Raw genomic sequence first — 13,621 nt, forward strand, 5'->3', positions numbered from 1 at the left:
TTGCTTATTGACAAGCTTCCCTTTCCTGTTTTCATCTTATCAAGAAGTCTTCATGAAAACCATTGAACCATAAACTATTGCCTCACCCCTTCCGATCGCCTGACGAACGCCTGACAAACGCCATTCTCACCCCGCCGGGCAAGCCCTGCCGGGCAAAGCCAAATAAGCCATGCATATTTAAAGTTCCTTTGAAAGGCAGAGCGAGGACTAGGACGTCTGTTCCGACTGAGTCTGCATCCACAGAAAGGATGAAATAAGGCTCTAGAAATTTCACCAAGGAGATATGAACTTCATCCCCCTTAAAATACTTTTTCTCCCAGATACCCCGGCTCTTAGTCAAATGAGGTTAATCTTCAAAACCCCACCCCCACTAACCATAAATATTCACCTCTCCTGCTGTCCATTCAATTGATACAAGGTATCTTGTACATGGAGAGAATGTGAGAAAAAGCAGAATTGCTTCATAGATTTGGTGACCTTGGATGGGTGGGCTGGATAAAGAAGTGAACTTGGTTTCCGGAAAGGGAGTATCATGATGGGAATGAGGAAAAGAGAACATGGACCACATTCACAGGTTAGAGAAATAAATGTAATAGGTTCAATGGTTTTGAAAAGCTAACTTTGAGCAGGAATTGTTTTTTAAAATTGCAAAGAATTAAAAAAGTCAATGTGGGATTGGAGGCACAATCTGAGCAGAAAGCACCATAAGCTGCTATGGTGCAACTCTTATGTTGACTAGAAACTTTAATATGATGATGCTCTTCTTTTGATATTTCTTTGAGTTAAATTGTATTGTATGTAGCTGACACAGCACTGTTTGCAGCTCCTCAGTTTATGGTTATCCCGTGACAACAATGTATTCATCATATTTATTATTCTACAAAAGAATTTTTAAATGCACTGATGTGGTGTTTGCATGCTATGCAAGATGGCACATCATGGAAACTTTATAAGGAGCATCGCATATGATATGTGATATTTGGCACCTGGAGGAGTCGGACACGCAGATCCTGAAAAGAAGTAAAGACTCTTTAGCAAAAGCCGTCTTTATTCTGAGTCTAATCTTTACTTTTAGTGAAATGATTTATGAAAACCAATCAGCTGCTCCAGGTGAGGCTCGAACTCACAACCTCGGCATGGCTCAGTGCAAGTACTGCTGTATAAGTACCGCGCGCTAACCGATTGCGCCACTGGAGCTCACTGTTGTCATTTCTCCCCATTTGAGCCATCTAGTGCAAACCAAGTAGATACTGCACTGCTCCATTATTCACTGAACAAGATCGACTCACATGCTAGCACGTTATCATGACTATTAAAAATACAGTCCAAATGGAATAGATTTGATAATTCTGCTATATCATGTGCTCTGTCTATTGAACACCCCATACATTTGCCGTTCTGACACAGTCTAGGATAAACTTATGCTTATTTTTAATTAGCACATAGTTAGAATTTCCCCAAAAATGAAATATAGGCCCCTAAGGCAGACGAGGTGGCCGAGTGGTTAAGGCGATGGACTGCTAATCCATTGTGCTCTGCACGCGTGGGTTCGAATCCCACCTTCGTCGGAAAGCCATCAGACACTCTTTTGAAGGTGAGCATGTCTCGAAGTACAATTACACTCTCTTTCAAGACACTGCCATAATCCACTAGAAGGGCCCAACTGACTAGTCCATTATGGCATTTTATGTCAAATAAAGGGAAGTATTTTGTGCTTAATTGAAATTAGATCTTTCATGAAGTGTCCAGAGGATTGCCTATTCCTCACTCCTGGCCTTCCAACCAGTTTGGATAGATAGACTGATAAGAAAGCATTTCTTACTCCTAAAGTTTCAGCCGTCTCAAGTGTATGAGTGTTTACATTTGTCTGCCCCACAGAGACAGATCACTTCTAATAAGTGAGTTCTCTATCTGTCACTGATTGCGGACATACTCTCTAGAGCTTTCAGTATGGTCATAAATGTGAATACTCTTATGTTCTCAAATCAAAATGGAGTTTTTCCTACTTTCAAGAAAAGTGTCTTAAGCATGCTCTTCGATTTGTGCACGCATGTAGTCATTCAAATGCAACTGCATTTCCATACAGAGTCTCAAAATCATAGATATCGTCATACCGCAGTAAGAATACATGTTGCGATTTACAAACTGCAGGCAGGCCGGCCTTGTAGCTCAGTGGCAGAGCACTGGTCTTGTAAACCAGGGGTCATGAGTTCAAGCCTCATCAGGGCCTTTTTATATGTGTGTTTCTGTATGTTGTTTTCGAGTCATTCTTTCTAGGACTCACACCTTGTCTTAAGTTTGCTTATTGACAAGCTTCCCTTTCCTGCTTTCATCTTATCAAGAAGACTTCATGAAAACCATTGAACCATAAACTATTGCCTCACCCCTTCCGATCGCCTGACGAACGCCTGACAAACGCCATTCTCACCCCGCCGGGCAAGCCCCGCCGGGCAAGCCCCGCCGGGCAAAGCCAAATAAGCCATGCATATTTAAAGTTCCTTTGAAAGGCAGGGCGAGGACTAGGACGTCTGTTCCGACTGAGTCTGCATCCACAGAAAGGATGAAATAAGGCTCTAGAAATTTCACCAAGGAGATATGAACTTCATCCCCCTTAAAATACTTTTTCTCCCAGATACCCCGGCTCTTAGTCAAATGAGGTTAATCTTCAAAACCCCACCCCCACTAACCATAAATATTCACCTCTCCTGCTGTCCATTCAATTGAAACAAGGTATCTTGTACATGGAGAGAATGTGAGAAAAAGCAGAATTGCTTCATAGATTTGGTGACCTTGGATGGGTGGGCTGGATAAAGAAGTGAACTTGGTTTCCGGAAAGGGAGTATCATGATGGGAATGAGGAAAAGAGAACATGGACCCCATTCACAGGTTAGAGAAATAAATGTAATAGGTTCAATGGTTTTGAAAAGCTAACTTTGAGCAGGAATTGTTTTTTAAAATTGCAAAGAATTAAAAAAGTCAATGTGGGATTGGAGGCACAATCTGAGCAGAAAGCACCATAAGCTGCTATGGTGCAACTCTTATGTTGACTAGAAACTTTAATATGATGATGCTCTTCTTTTGATATTTCTTTGAGTTAAATTGTATTGTATGTAGCTGACACACCACTGTTTGCAGCTCCTCAGTTTATGGTTATCCCGTGACAACAATGTATTCATCATATTTATTATTCTACAAAAGAATTTTTAAATGCACTGATGTGGTGTTTGCATGCTATGCAAGATGGCACATCATGGAAACTTTATAAGGAGCATCGCATATGATATGTGATATTTGGCACCTGGAGGAGTCGGACACGCAGATCCTGAAAAGAAGTAAAGACTCTTTAGCAAAAGCCGTCTTTATTCTGAGTCTAATCTTTACTTTTAGTGAAATGATTTATGAAAACCAATCAGCTGCTCCAGGTGAGGCTCGAACTCACAACCTCGGCATGGCTCAGTGCAAGTACTGCTGTATAAGTACCGCGCGCTAACCGATTGCGCCACTGGAGCTCACTGTTTTCATTTCTCCCCATTTGAGCCATCTAGTGCAAACCAAGTAGATACTGCACTGCTCCATTATTCACTGAACAAGATCGACTCACATGCTAGCATGTTATCATGACTATTAAAAATACAGTCCAAATGGAATAGATTTGATAATTCTGCTATATCATGTGCTCTGTCTATTGAACACCCCATACATTTGCCGTTCTGACACAGTCTAGGATAAACTTATGCTTATTTTTAATTAGCACATAGTTAGAATTTCCCCAAAAATGAAATATAAGCCCCTAAGGCAGACGAGGTGGCCGAGTGGTTAAGGCGATGGACTGCTAATCCATTGTGCTCTGCACGCGTGGGTTTGAATCCCACCTTCGTCGGAAAGCCATCAGACACTCTTTTGAAGGTGAGCATGTCTCGAAGTACAATTACACTCTCTTTCAAGACACTGCCATAATCCACTAGAAGGGCCCAACTGACTAGTCCATTATGGCATTGTATGTCAAATAAAGGGAAGTATTTTGTGCTTAATTGAAATTAGATCTTTCATGAAGTGTCCAGAGGATTGCCTATTCCTCACTCCTGGCCTTCCAACCAGTTTGGATAGATAGACTGATAAGAAAGCATTTCTTACTCCTAAAGTTTCAGCCGTCTCAAGTGTATGAGTGTTTACATTTGTCTGCCCCACAGAGACAGATCACTTCTAATAAGTGAGTTCTCTATCTGTCACTGATTGCGGACATACTCTCTAGAGCTTTCAGTATGGTCATAAATGTGAATACTCTTATGTTCTCAAATCAAAATGGAGTTTTTCCTACTTTCAAGAAAAGTGTCTTAAGCATGCTCTTCGATTTGTGCACGCATGTAGTCATTCAAATGCAACTGCATTTCCATACAGAGTCTCAAAATCATAGATATTGTCATACCGCAGTAAGAATACATGTTGCGATTTACAAGCTGCAGGCAGGCCGGCCTTGTAGCTCAGTGGCAGAGCACTGGTCTTGTAAACCAGGGGTCATGAGTTCAATCCTCATCAGGGCCTTTTTATATGTGTGTTTCTGTATGTTGTTTTCGAGTCATTCTTTCTAGGACTCACACCTTGTCTTAAGTTTGCTTATTGACAAGCTTCCCTTTCCTGCTTTCATCTTATCAAGAAGACTTCATGAAAACCATTGAACCATAAACTATTGCCTCACCCCTTCCGATCGCCTGACGAACGCCTGACAAACGCCATTCTCACCCCGCCGGGCAAGCCCTGCCGGGCAAAGCCAAATAAGCCATGCATATTTAAAGTTCCTTTGAAAGGCAGAGCGAGGACTAGGACGTCTGTTCCGACTGAGTCTGCATCCACAGAAAGGATGAAATAAGTCTCTAGAAATTTCACCAAGGAGATATGAACTTCATCCCCCTTAAAATACTTTTTCTCCCAGATACCCCGGCTCTTAGTCAAATGAGGTTAATCTTCAAAACCCCACCCCCACTAACCATAAATATTCACCTCTCCTGCTGTCCATTCAATTGATACAAGGTATCTTGTACATGGAGAGAATGTGAGAAAAAGCAGAATTGCTTCATAGATTTGGTGACCTTGAATGGGTGGGCTGGATAAAGAAGTGAACTTGGTTTCCGGAAAGGGAGTATCATGATGGGAATGAGGAAAAGAGAACATGGACCACATTCACAGGTTAGAGAAATAAATGTAATAGGTTCAATGGTTTTGAAAAGCTAACTTTGAGCAGGAATTGTTTTTTAAAATTGCAAAGAATTGAAAAAGTCAATGTGGGATTGGAGGCACAATCTGAGCAGAAAGCACCATAAGCTGCTATGGTGCAACTCTTATGTTGACTAGAAACTTTAATATGATGATGCTCTTCTTTTGATATTTCTTTGAGTTAAATTGTATTGTATGTAGCTGACACAGCACTGTTTGCAGCTCCTCAGTTTATGGTTATCCCGTGACAACAATGTATTCATCATATTTATTATTCTACAAAAGAATTTTTAAATGCACTGATGTGATGTTTGCATGCTATGCAAGATGGCACATCATGGAAACTTTATAAGGAGCATCGCATATGATATGTGATATTTGGCACCTGGAGGAGTCGGACACGCAGATCCTGAAAAGAAGTAAAGACTCTTTAGCAAAAGCCGTCTTTATTCTGAGTCTAATCTTTACTTTTAGTGAAATGATTTATGAAAACCAATCAGCTGCTCCAGGTGAGGCTCGAACTCACAACCTCGGCATGGCTCAGTGCAAGTACTGCTCTATAAGTACCGCGCGCTAACCGATTGCGCCACTGGAGCTCACTGTTTTCATTTCTCCCCATTTGAGCCATCTAGTGCAAACCAAGTAGATACTGCACTGCTCCATTATTCACTGAACAAGATCGACTCACATGCTAGCATGTTATCATGACTATTAAAAATACAGTCCAAATGGAATAGATTTGATAATTCTGCTATATCATGTGCTCTGTCTATTGAACACCCCATACATTTGCCGTCCTGACACAGTCTAGGATAAACTTATGCTTATTTTTAATTAGCACATAGTTAGAATTTCCCCAAAAATGAAATATAGGCCCCTAAGGCAGACGAGGTGGCGGAGTGTTTAAGGCGATGGACTGCTAATCCATTGTGCTCTGCACGCGTGGGTTCGAATCCCACCTTCGTCAGAAAGCCATCAGACACTCTTTTGAAGGTGAGCATGTCTCGAAGTACAATTACACTCTCTTTCAAGACACTGCCATAATCCACTAGAAGGGCCCAACTGACTAGTCCATTATGGCATTTTATGTCAAATAAAGGGAAGTATTTTGTGCTTAATTGAAATTAGATCTTTCATGAAGTGTCCAGAGGTTTGCCTATTCCTCACTCCTGGCCTTCCAACCAGTTTGGATAGATAGACTGACAAGAAAGCATTTCTTACTCCTAAAGTTTCAACCGTCTCAAGTGTATGAGTGTTTACATTTGTCTGCCCCACAGAGACAGATCACTTCTAATAAGTGAGTTCTCTATCTGTCACTGATTGCGGACATACTCTCTAGAGCTTTCAGTATGGTCATAAATGTGAATACTCTTATGTTCTCAAATCAAAATGGAGTTGTTCCTACTTTCAAGAAAAGTGTCTTAAGCATGCTCTTCGATTTGTGCACGCATGTAGTCATTCAAATGCAACTGCATTTCCATACAGAGTCTCAAAATCATAGATATCGTCATACCGCAGTAAGAATACATGTTGCGATTTACAAACTGCAGGCAGGCCGGCCTTGTAGCTCAGTGGTAGAGCACTGGTCTTGTAAACCAGGGGTCATGAGTTCAAGCCTCATCAGGGCCTTTTTATGTGTGTGTTTCTGTATGTTGTTTTCGAGTCATTCTTTCTAGGACTCACACCTTGTTTTAAGTTTGCTTATTGACAAGCTTCCCTTTCCTGCTTTCATCTTATCAAGAAGTCTTCATGAAAACCATTGAACCATAAACTATTGCCTCACCCCTTCCGATCGCCTGACGAACGCCTGACAAACGCCATTCTCACCCCGCCGGGCAAGCCCTGCCGGGCAAGCCCTGCCGGGCAAAGCCAAATAAGCCATGCATATTTAAAGTTCCTTTGAAAGGCAGAGCGAGGACTAGGACGTCTGTTCCGACTGAGTCTGCATCCACAGAAAGGATGAAATAAGGCTCTAGAAATTTCACCAAGGAGATATGAACTTCATCCCCCTTAAAATACTTTTTCTCCCAGATACCCCGGCTCTTAGTCAAATGAGGTTAATCTTCAAAACCCCACCCCCACTAACCATAAATATTCACCTCTCCTGCTGTCCATTCAATTGATACAAGGTATCTTGTACATGGAGAGAATGTGAGAAAAAGCAGAATTGCTTCATAGATTTGGTGACCTTGAATGGGTGGGCTGGATAAAGAAGTGAACTTGGTTTCCGGAAAGGGAGTATCATGATGGGAATGAGGAAAAGAGAACATGGACCACATTCACAGGTTAGAGAAATAAATGTAATAGGTTCAATGGTTTTGAAAAGCTAACTTTGAGCAGGAATTGTTTTTTAAAATTGCAAAGAATTGAAAAAGTCAATGTGGGATTGGAGGCACAATCTGAGCAGAAAGCACCATAAGCTGCTATGGTGCAACTCTTATGTTGACTAGAAACTTTAATATGATGATGCTCTTCTTTTGATATTTCTTTGAGTTAAATTGTATTGTATGTAGCTGACACAGCACTGTTTGCAGCTCCTCAGTTTATGGTTATCCCGTGACAACAATGTATTCATCATATTTATTATTCTACAAAAGAATTTTTAAATGCACTGATGTGGTGTTTGCATGCTATGCAAGATGGCACATCATGGAAACTTTATAAGGAGCATCGCATATGATATGTGATATTTGGCACCTGGAGGAGTCGGACACGCAGATCCTGAAAAGAAGTAAAGACTCTTTAGCAAAAGCCGTCTTTATTCTGAGTCTAATCTTTACTTTTAGTGAAATGATTTATGAAAACCAATCAGCTGCTCCAGGTGAGGCTCGAACTCACAACCTCGGCATGGCTCAGTGCAAGTACTGCTGTATAAGTACCGCGCGCTAACCGATTGCGCCACTGGAGCTCACTGTTTTCATTTCTCCCCATTTGAGCCATCTAGTGCAAACCAAGTAGATACTGCACTGCTCCATTATTCACTGAACAAGATCGACTCACATGCTAGCACGTTATCATGACTATTAAAAATACAGTCCAAATGGAATAGATTTGATAATTCTGCTATATCATGTGCTCTGTCTATTGAACACCCCATACATTTGCCGTTCTGACACAGTCTAGGATAAACTTATGCTTATTTTTAATTAGCACATAGTTAGAATTTCCCCAAAAATGAAATATAGGCCCCTAAGGCAGACGAGGTGGCGGAGTGTTTAAGGCGATGGACTGCTAATCCATTGTGCTCTGCACGCGTGGGTTCGAATCCCACCTTCGTCAGAAAGCCATCAGACACTCTTTTGAAGGTGAGCATGTCTCGAAGTACAATTACACTCTCTTTCAAGACACTGCCATAATCCACTAGAAGGGCCCAACTGACTAGTCCATTATGGCATTTTATGTCAAATAAAGGGAAGTATTTTGTGCTTAATTGAAATTAGATCTTTCATGAAGTGTCCAGAGGTTTGCCTATTCCTCACTCCTGGCCTTCCAACCAGTTTGGATAGATAGACTGACAAGAAAGCATTTCTTACTCCTAAAGTTTCAACCGTCTCAAGTGTATGAGTGTTTACATTTGTCTGCCCCACAGAGACAGATCACTTCTAATAAGTGAGTTCTCTATCTGTCACTGATTGCGGACATACTCTCTAGAGCTTTCAGTATGGTCATAAATGTGAATACTCTTATGTTCTCAAATCAAAATGGAGTTGTTCCTACTTTCAAGAAAAGTGTCTTAAGCATGCTCTTCGATTTGTGCACGCATGTAGTCATTCAAATGCAACTGCATTTCCATACAGAGTCTCAAAATCATAGATATCGTCATACCGCAGTAAGAATACATGTTGCGATTTACAAACTGCAGGCAGGCCGGCCTTGTAGCTCAGTGGTAGAGCACTGGTCTTGTAAACCAGGGGTCATGAGTTCAAGCCTCATCAGGGCCTTTTTATGTGTGTGTTTCTGTATGTTGTTTTCGAGTCATTCTTTCTAGGACTCACACCTTGTTTTAAGTTTGCTTATTGACAAGCTTCCCTTTCCTGCTTTCATCTTATCAAGAAGTCTTCATGAAAACCATTGAACCATAAACTATTGCCTCACCCCTTCCGATCGCCTGACGAACGCCTGACAAACGCCATTCTCACCCCGCCGGGCAAGCCCTGCCGGGCAAGCCCTGCCGGGCAAAGCCAAATAAGCCATGCATATTTAAAGTTCCTTTGAAAGGCAGGGCGAGGACTAGGACGTCTGTTCCGACTGAGTCTGCATCCACAGAAAGGATGAAATAAGACTCTAGAAATTTCACCAAGGAGATATGAACTTCATCCCCCTTAAAATACTTTTTCTCCCAGATACCCCGGCTCTTAGTCAAATGAGGTTAATCTTCAAAACCCCACCCCCACTAACCATAAATATTCACCTCTCCTGCTGTCCATTCAATTGAAACAAGGTATCTTGTACATGGAGAGAATGTGAGAAAAAGCAGAATTGCTTCATAGATTTGGTGACCTTGGATGGGTGGGCTGGATAAAGAAGTGAACTTGGTTTCCGGAAAGGGAGTATCATGATGGGAATGAGGAAAAGAGAACATGGACCCCATTCACAGGTTAGAGAAATAAATGTAATAGGTTCAATGGTTTTGAAAAGCTAACTTTGAGCAGGAATTGTTTTTTAAAATTGCAAAGAATTAAAAAAGTCAATGTGGGATTGGAGGCACAATCTGAGCAGAAAGCACCATAAGCTGCTATGGTGCAACTCTTATGTTGACTAGAAATTTTAATATGATGATGCTCTTCTTTTGATATTTCTTTGAGTTAAATTGTATTGTATGTAGCTGACACAGCACTGTTTGCAGCTCCTCAGTTTATGGTTATCCCGTGACAACAATGTATTCATCATATTTATTATTCTACAAAAGAATTTTTAAATGCACTGATGTGGTGTTTGCATGCTATGCAAGATGGCACATCATGGAAACTTTATAAGGAGCATCGCATATGATATGTGATATTTGGCACCTGGAGGAGTCGGACACGCAGATCCTGAAAAGAAGTAAAGACTCTTTAGCAAAAGCCGTCTTTATTCTGAGTCTAATCTTTACTTTTAGTGAAATGATTTATGAAATCCAATCAGCTGCTCCAGGTGAGGCTCGAACTCACAACCTCGGCATTGCTCAGTGCAAGTACTGCTCTATAAGTACCGCGCGCTAACCGATTGCGCCACTGGAGCTCACTGTTTTCATTTCTCCCCATTTGAGCCATCTAGTGCAAACCAAGTAGATACTGCACTGCTCCATTATTCACTGAACAAGATCGACTCACATGCTAGCATGTTATCATGACTATTAAAAATACAGTCCAAATGGAATAGATTTGATAATTCTGCTATATCATGTGCTCTGTCTATTGAACACCCCATACATTTGCCGTCCTGACACAGTCTAGGATAAACTTATGCTTATTTTTAATTAGCACATAGTTAGAATTTCCCCAAAAATGAAATATAGGCCCCTAAGGCAGACGAGGTGGCGGAGTGTTTAAGGCGATGGACTGCTAATCCATTGTGCTCTGCACGCGTGGGTTCGAATCCCACCTTCGTCAGAAAGCCATCAGACACTCTTTTGAAGGTGAGCATGTCTCGAAGTACAATTACACTCTCTTTCAAGACACTGCAATAATCCACTAGAAGGGCCCAACTGACTAGTCCATTATGGCATTTTATGTCAAATAAAGGGAAGTATTTTGTGCTTAATTGAAATTAGATCTTTCATGAAGTGTCCAGAGGTTTGCCTATTCCTCACTCCTGGCCTTCCAACCAGTTTGGATAGATAGACTGACAAGAAAGCATTTCTTACTCCTAAAGTTTCAACCGTCTCAAGTGTATGAGTGTTTACATTTGTCTGCCCCACAGAGACAGATCACTTCTAATAAGTGAGTTCTCTATCTGTCACTGATTGCGGACATACTCTCTAGAGCTTTCAGTATGGTCATAAATGTGAATACTCTTATGTTCTCAAATCAAAATGGAGTTGTTCCTACTTTCAAGAAAAGTGTCTTAAGCATGCTCTTCGATTTGTGCACGCATGTAGTCATTCAAATGCAACTGCATTTCCATACAGAGTCTCAAAATCATAGATATCGTCATACCGCAGTAAGAATACATGTTGCGATTTACAAACTGCAGGCATGCCGGCCTTGTAGCTCAGTGGCAGAGCACTGGTCTTGTAAACCAGGGGTCATGAGTTCAAGCCTCATCAGGGCCTTTTTATATGTGTGTTTCTGTATGTTGTTTTCGAGTCATTCTTTCTAGGACTCACACCTTGTTTTAAGTTTGCTTATTGACAAGCTTCCCTTTCCTGCTTTCATCTTATCAAGAAGTCTTCATGAAAACCATTGAACCATAAACTATTGCCTCACCCCTTCCGATCGCCTGACGAACGCCTGACAAACGCCATTCTCACCCCGCCGGGCAAGCCCTGCCGGGCAAGCCCTGCCGGGCAAAGCCAAATAAGCCATGCATATTTAAAGTTCCTTTGAAAGGCAGAGCGAGGACTAGGACGTCTGTTCCGACTGAGTCTGCATCCACAGAAAGGATGAAATAAGGCTCTAGAAATTTCACCAAGGAGATATGAACTTCATCCCCCTTAAAATACTTTTTCTCCCAGATACCCCGGCTCTTAGTCAAATGAGGTTAATCTTCAAAACCCCACCCCCACTAACCATAAATATTCACCTCTCCTGCTGTCCATTCAATTGATACAAGGTATCTTGTACATGGAGAGAATGTGAGAAAAAGCAGAATTGCTTCATAGATTTGGTGACCTTGAATGGGTGGGCTGGATAAAGAAGTGAACTTGGTTTCCGGAAAGGGAGTATCATGATGGGAATGAGGAAAAGAGAACATGGACCACATTCACAGGTTAGAGAAATAAATGTAATAGGTTCAATGGTTTTGAAAAGCTAACTTTGAGCAGGAATTGTTTTTTAAAATTGCAAAGAATTGAAAAAGTCAATGTGGGATTGGAGGCACAATCTGAGCAGAAAGCACCATAAGCTGCTATGGTGCAACTCTTATGTTGACTAGAAACTTTAATATGATGATGCTCTTCTTTTGATATTTCTTTGAGTTAAATTGTATTGTATGTAGCTGACACAGCACTGTTTGCAGCTCCTCAGTTTATGGTTATCCCGTGACAACAATGTATTCATCATATTTATTATTCTACAAAAGAATTTTTAAATGCACTGATGTGGTGTTTGCATGCTATGCAAGATGGCACATCATGGAAACTTTATAAGGAGCATCGCATATGATATGTGATATTTGGCACCTGGAGGAGTCGGACACGCAGATCCTGAAAAGAAGTAAAGACTCTTTAGCAAAAGCCGTCTTTATTCTGAGTCTAATCTTTACTTTTAGTGAAATGATTTATGAAAACCAATCAGCTGCTCCAGGTGAGGCTCGAACTCACAACCTCGGCATGGCTCAGTGCAAGTACTGCTGTATAAGTACCGCGCGCTAACCGATTGCGCCACTGGAGCTCACTGTTTTCATTTCTCCCCATTTGAGCCATCTAGTGCAAACCAAGTAGATACTGCACTGCTCCATTATTCACTGAACAAGATCGACTCACATGCTAGCACGTTATCATGACTATTAAAAATACAGTCCAAATGGAATAGATTTGATAATTCTGCTATATCATGTGCTCTGTCTATTGAACACCCCATACATTTGCCGTTCTGACACAGTCTAGGATAAACTTATGCTTATTTTTAATTAGCACATAGTTAGAATTTCCCCAAAAATGAAATATAGGCCCCTAAGGCAGACGAGGTGGCCGAGTGGTTAAGGCGATGGACTGCTAATCCATTGTGCTCTGCACGCGTGGGTTCGAATCCCACCTTCGTCGGAAAGCCATCAGACACTCTTTTGAAGGTGAGCATGTCTCGAAGTACAATTACACTCTCTTTCAAGACACTGCCATAATCCACTAGAAGGGCCCAACTGACTAGTCCATTATGGCATTTTATGTCAAATAAAGGGAAGTATTTTGTGCTTAATTGAAATTAGATCTTTCATGAAGTGTCCAGAGGATTGCCTATTCCTCACTCCTGGCCTTCCAACCAGTTTGGATAGATAGACTGATAAGAAAGCATTTCTTACTCCTAAAGTTTCAGCCGTCTCAAGTGTATGAGTGTTTACATTTGTCTGCCCCACAGAGACAGATCACTTCTAATAAGTGAGTTCTCTATCTGTCACTGATTGCGGACATACTCTCTAGAGCTTTCAGTATGGTCATAAATGTGAATACTCTTATGTTCTCAAATCAAAATGGAGTTTTTCCTACTTTCAAGAAAAGTGTCTTAAGCATGCTCTTCGATTTGTGCACGCATGTAGTCATTCAAATGCAACTGCA

General features: G+C 41.3%; 17 non-coding genes across 17 annotated transcripts; 11 read left to right on the top strand and 6 right to left on the bottom strand.

The window, feature by feature from the left end:
* Nucleotides 1-1,102: 1,102 nt before the first annotated feature.
* TRNAI-UAU (transfer RNA isoleucine (anticodon UAU)) lies at nucleotides 1,103-1,197 on the bottom strand. Its single transcript has 2 exons — nucleotides 1,160-1,197; nucleotides 1,103-1,138 (listed from the first exon to the last, which is right to left on the bottom strand). It is a non-coding gene; the product is annotated as a tRNA-Ile (tRNA).
* Nucleotides 1,198-1,486: 289 nt separating this feature from the next.
* On the top strand, nucleotides 1,487-1,568 carry TRNAS-GCU (transfer RNA serine (anticodon GCU)). The gene has a single exon. It is a non-coding gene; the product is annotated as a tRNA-Ser (tRNA).
* Nucleotides 1,569-2,158: 590 nt separating this feature from the next.
* Nucleotides 2,159-2,230, top strand: TRNAT-UGU (transfer RNA threonine (anticodon UGU)). The gene has a single exon. It is a non-coding gene; the product is annotated as a tRNA-Thr (tRNA).
* Nucleotides 2,231-3,414: 1,184 nt separating this feature from the next.
* TRNAI-UAU (transfer RNA isoleucine (anticodon UAU)) lies at nucleotides 3,415-3,509 on the bottom strand. The gene is made up of 2 exons: nucleotides 3,472-3,509; nucleotides 3,415-3,450 (listed from the first exon to the last, which is right to left on the bottom strand). It is a non-coding gene; the product is annotated as a tRNA-Ile (tRNA).
* A 289-nt stretch (nucleotides 3,510-3,798) lies between these two features.
* Nucleotides 3,799-3,880, top strand: TRNAS-GCU (transfer RNA serine (anticodon GCU)). Its single transcript has one exon. It is a non-coding gene; the product is annotated as a tRNA-Ser (tRNA).
* A 590-nt stretch (nucleotides 3,881-4,470) lies between these two features.
* Nucleotides 4,471-4,542, top strand: TRNAT-UGU (transfer RNA threonine (anticodon UGU)). Its single transcript has one exon. It is a non-coding gene; the product is annotated as a tRNA-Thr (tRNA).
* Nucleotides 4,543-5,712: 1,170 nt separating this feature from the next.
* Nucleotides 5,713-5,807, bottom strand: TRNAI-UAU (transfer RNA isoleucine (anticodon UAU)). Its single transcript has 2 exons — nucleotides 5,770-5,807; nucleotides 5,713-5,748 (listed from the first exon to the last, which is right to left on the bottom strand). It is a non-coding gene; the product is annotated as a tRNA-Ile (tRNA).
* A 289-nt stretch (nucleotides 5,808-6,096) lies between these two features.
* Nucleotides 6,097-6,178, top strand: TRNAS-GCU (transfer RNA serine (anticodon GCU)). Its single transcript has one exon. It is a non-coding gene; the product is annotated as a tRNA-Ser (tRNA).
* A 590-nt stretch (nucleotides 6,179-6,768) lies between these two features.
* TRNAT-UGU (transfer RNA threonine (anticodon UGU)) lies at nucleotides 6,769-6,840 on the top strand. The gene has a single exon. It is a non-coding gene; the product is annotated as a tRNA-Thr (tRNA).
* A 1,184-nt stretch (nucleotides 6,841-8,024) lies between these two features.
* TRNAI-UAU (transfer RNA isoleucine (anticodon UAU)) lies at nucleotides 8,025-8,119 on the bottom strand. Its single transcript has 2 exons — nucleotides 8,082-8,119; nucleotides 8,025-8,060 (listed from the first exon to the last, which is right to left on the bottom strand). It is a non-coding gene; the product is annotated as a tRNA-Ile (tRNA).
* A 289-nt stretch (nucleotides 8,120-8,408) lies between these two features.
* TRNAS-GCU (transfer RNA serine (anticodon GCU)) lies at nucleotides 8,409-8,490 on the top strand. Its single transcript has one exon. It is a non-coding gene; the product is annotated as a tRNA-Ser (tRNA).
* A 590-nt stretch (nucleotides 8,491-9,080) lies between these two features.
* Nucleotides 9,081-9,152, top strand: TRNAT-UGU (transfer RNA threonine (anticodon UGU)). The gene has a single exon. It is a non-coding gene; the product is annotated as a tRNA-Thr (tRNA).
* Nucleotides 9,153-10,336: 1,184 nt separating this feature from the next.
* On the bottom strand, nucleotides 10,337-10,431 carry TRNAI-UAU (transfer RNA isoleucine (anticodon UAU)). The gene is made up of 2 exons: nucleotides 10,394-10,431; nucleotides 10,337-10,372 (listed from the first exon to the last, which is right to left on the bottom strand). It is a non-coding gene; the product is annotated as a tRNA-Ile (tRNA).
* Nucleotides 10,432-10,720: 289 nt separating this feature from the next.
* On the top strand, nucleotides 10,721-10,802 carry TRNAS-GCU (transfer RNA serine (anticodon GCU)). The gene has a single exon. It is a non-coding gene; the product is annotated as a tRNA-Ser (tRNA).
* A 590-nt stretch (nucleotides 10,803-11,392) lies between these two features.
* On the top strand, nucleotides 11,393-11,464 carry TRNAT-UGU (transfer RNA threonine (anticodon UGU)). The gene has a single exon. It is a non-coding gene; the product is annotated as a tRNA-Thr (tRNA).
* Nucleotides 11,465-12,648: 1,184 nt separating this feature from the next.
* TRNAI-UAU (transfer RNA isoleucine (anticodon UAU)) lies at nucleotides 12,649-12,743 on the bottom strand. Its single transcript has 2 exons — nucleotides 12,706-12,743; nucleotides 12,649-12,684 (listed from the first exon to the last, which is right to left on the bottom strand). It is a non-coding gene; the product is annotated as a tRNA-Ile (tRNA).
* A 289-nt stretch (nucleotides 12,744-13,032) lies between these two features.
* TRNAS-GCU (transfer RNA serine (anticodon GCU)) lies at nucleotides 13,033-13,114 on the top strand. The gene has a single exon. It is a non-coding gene; the product is annotated as a tRNA-Ser (tRNA).
* The last annotated feature ends 507 nt before the right edge of the window (nucleotides 13,115-13,621 follow it).

The sequence above is a fragment of the Lissotriton vulgaris genome, chromosome 5 (genome assembly GCF_964263255.1).
Source record: "Lissotriton vulgaris chromosome 5, aLisVul1.2, whole genome shotgun sequence".
NCBI classification, from domain to species: domain Eukaryota; kingdom Metazoa; phylum Chordata; class Amphibia; order Caudata; family Salamandridae; genus Lissotriton; species Lissotriton vulgaris.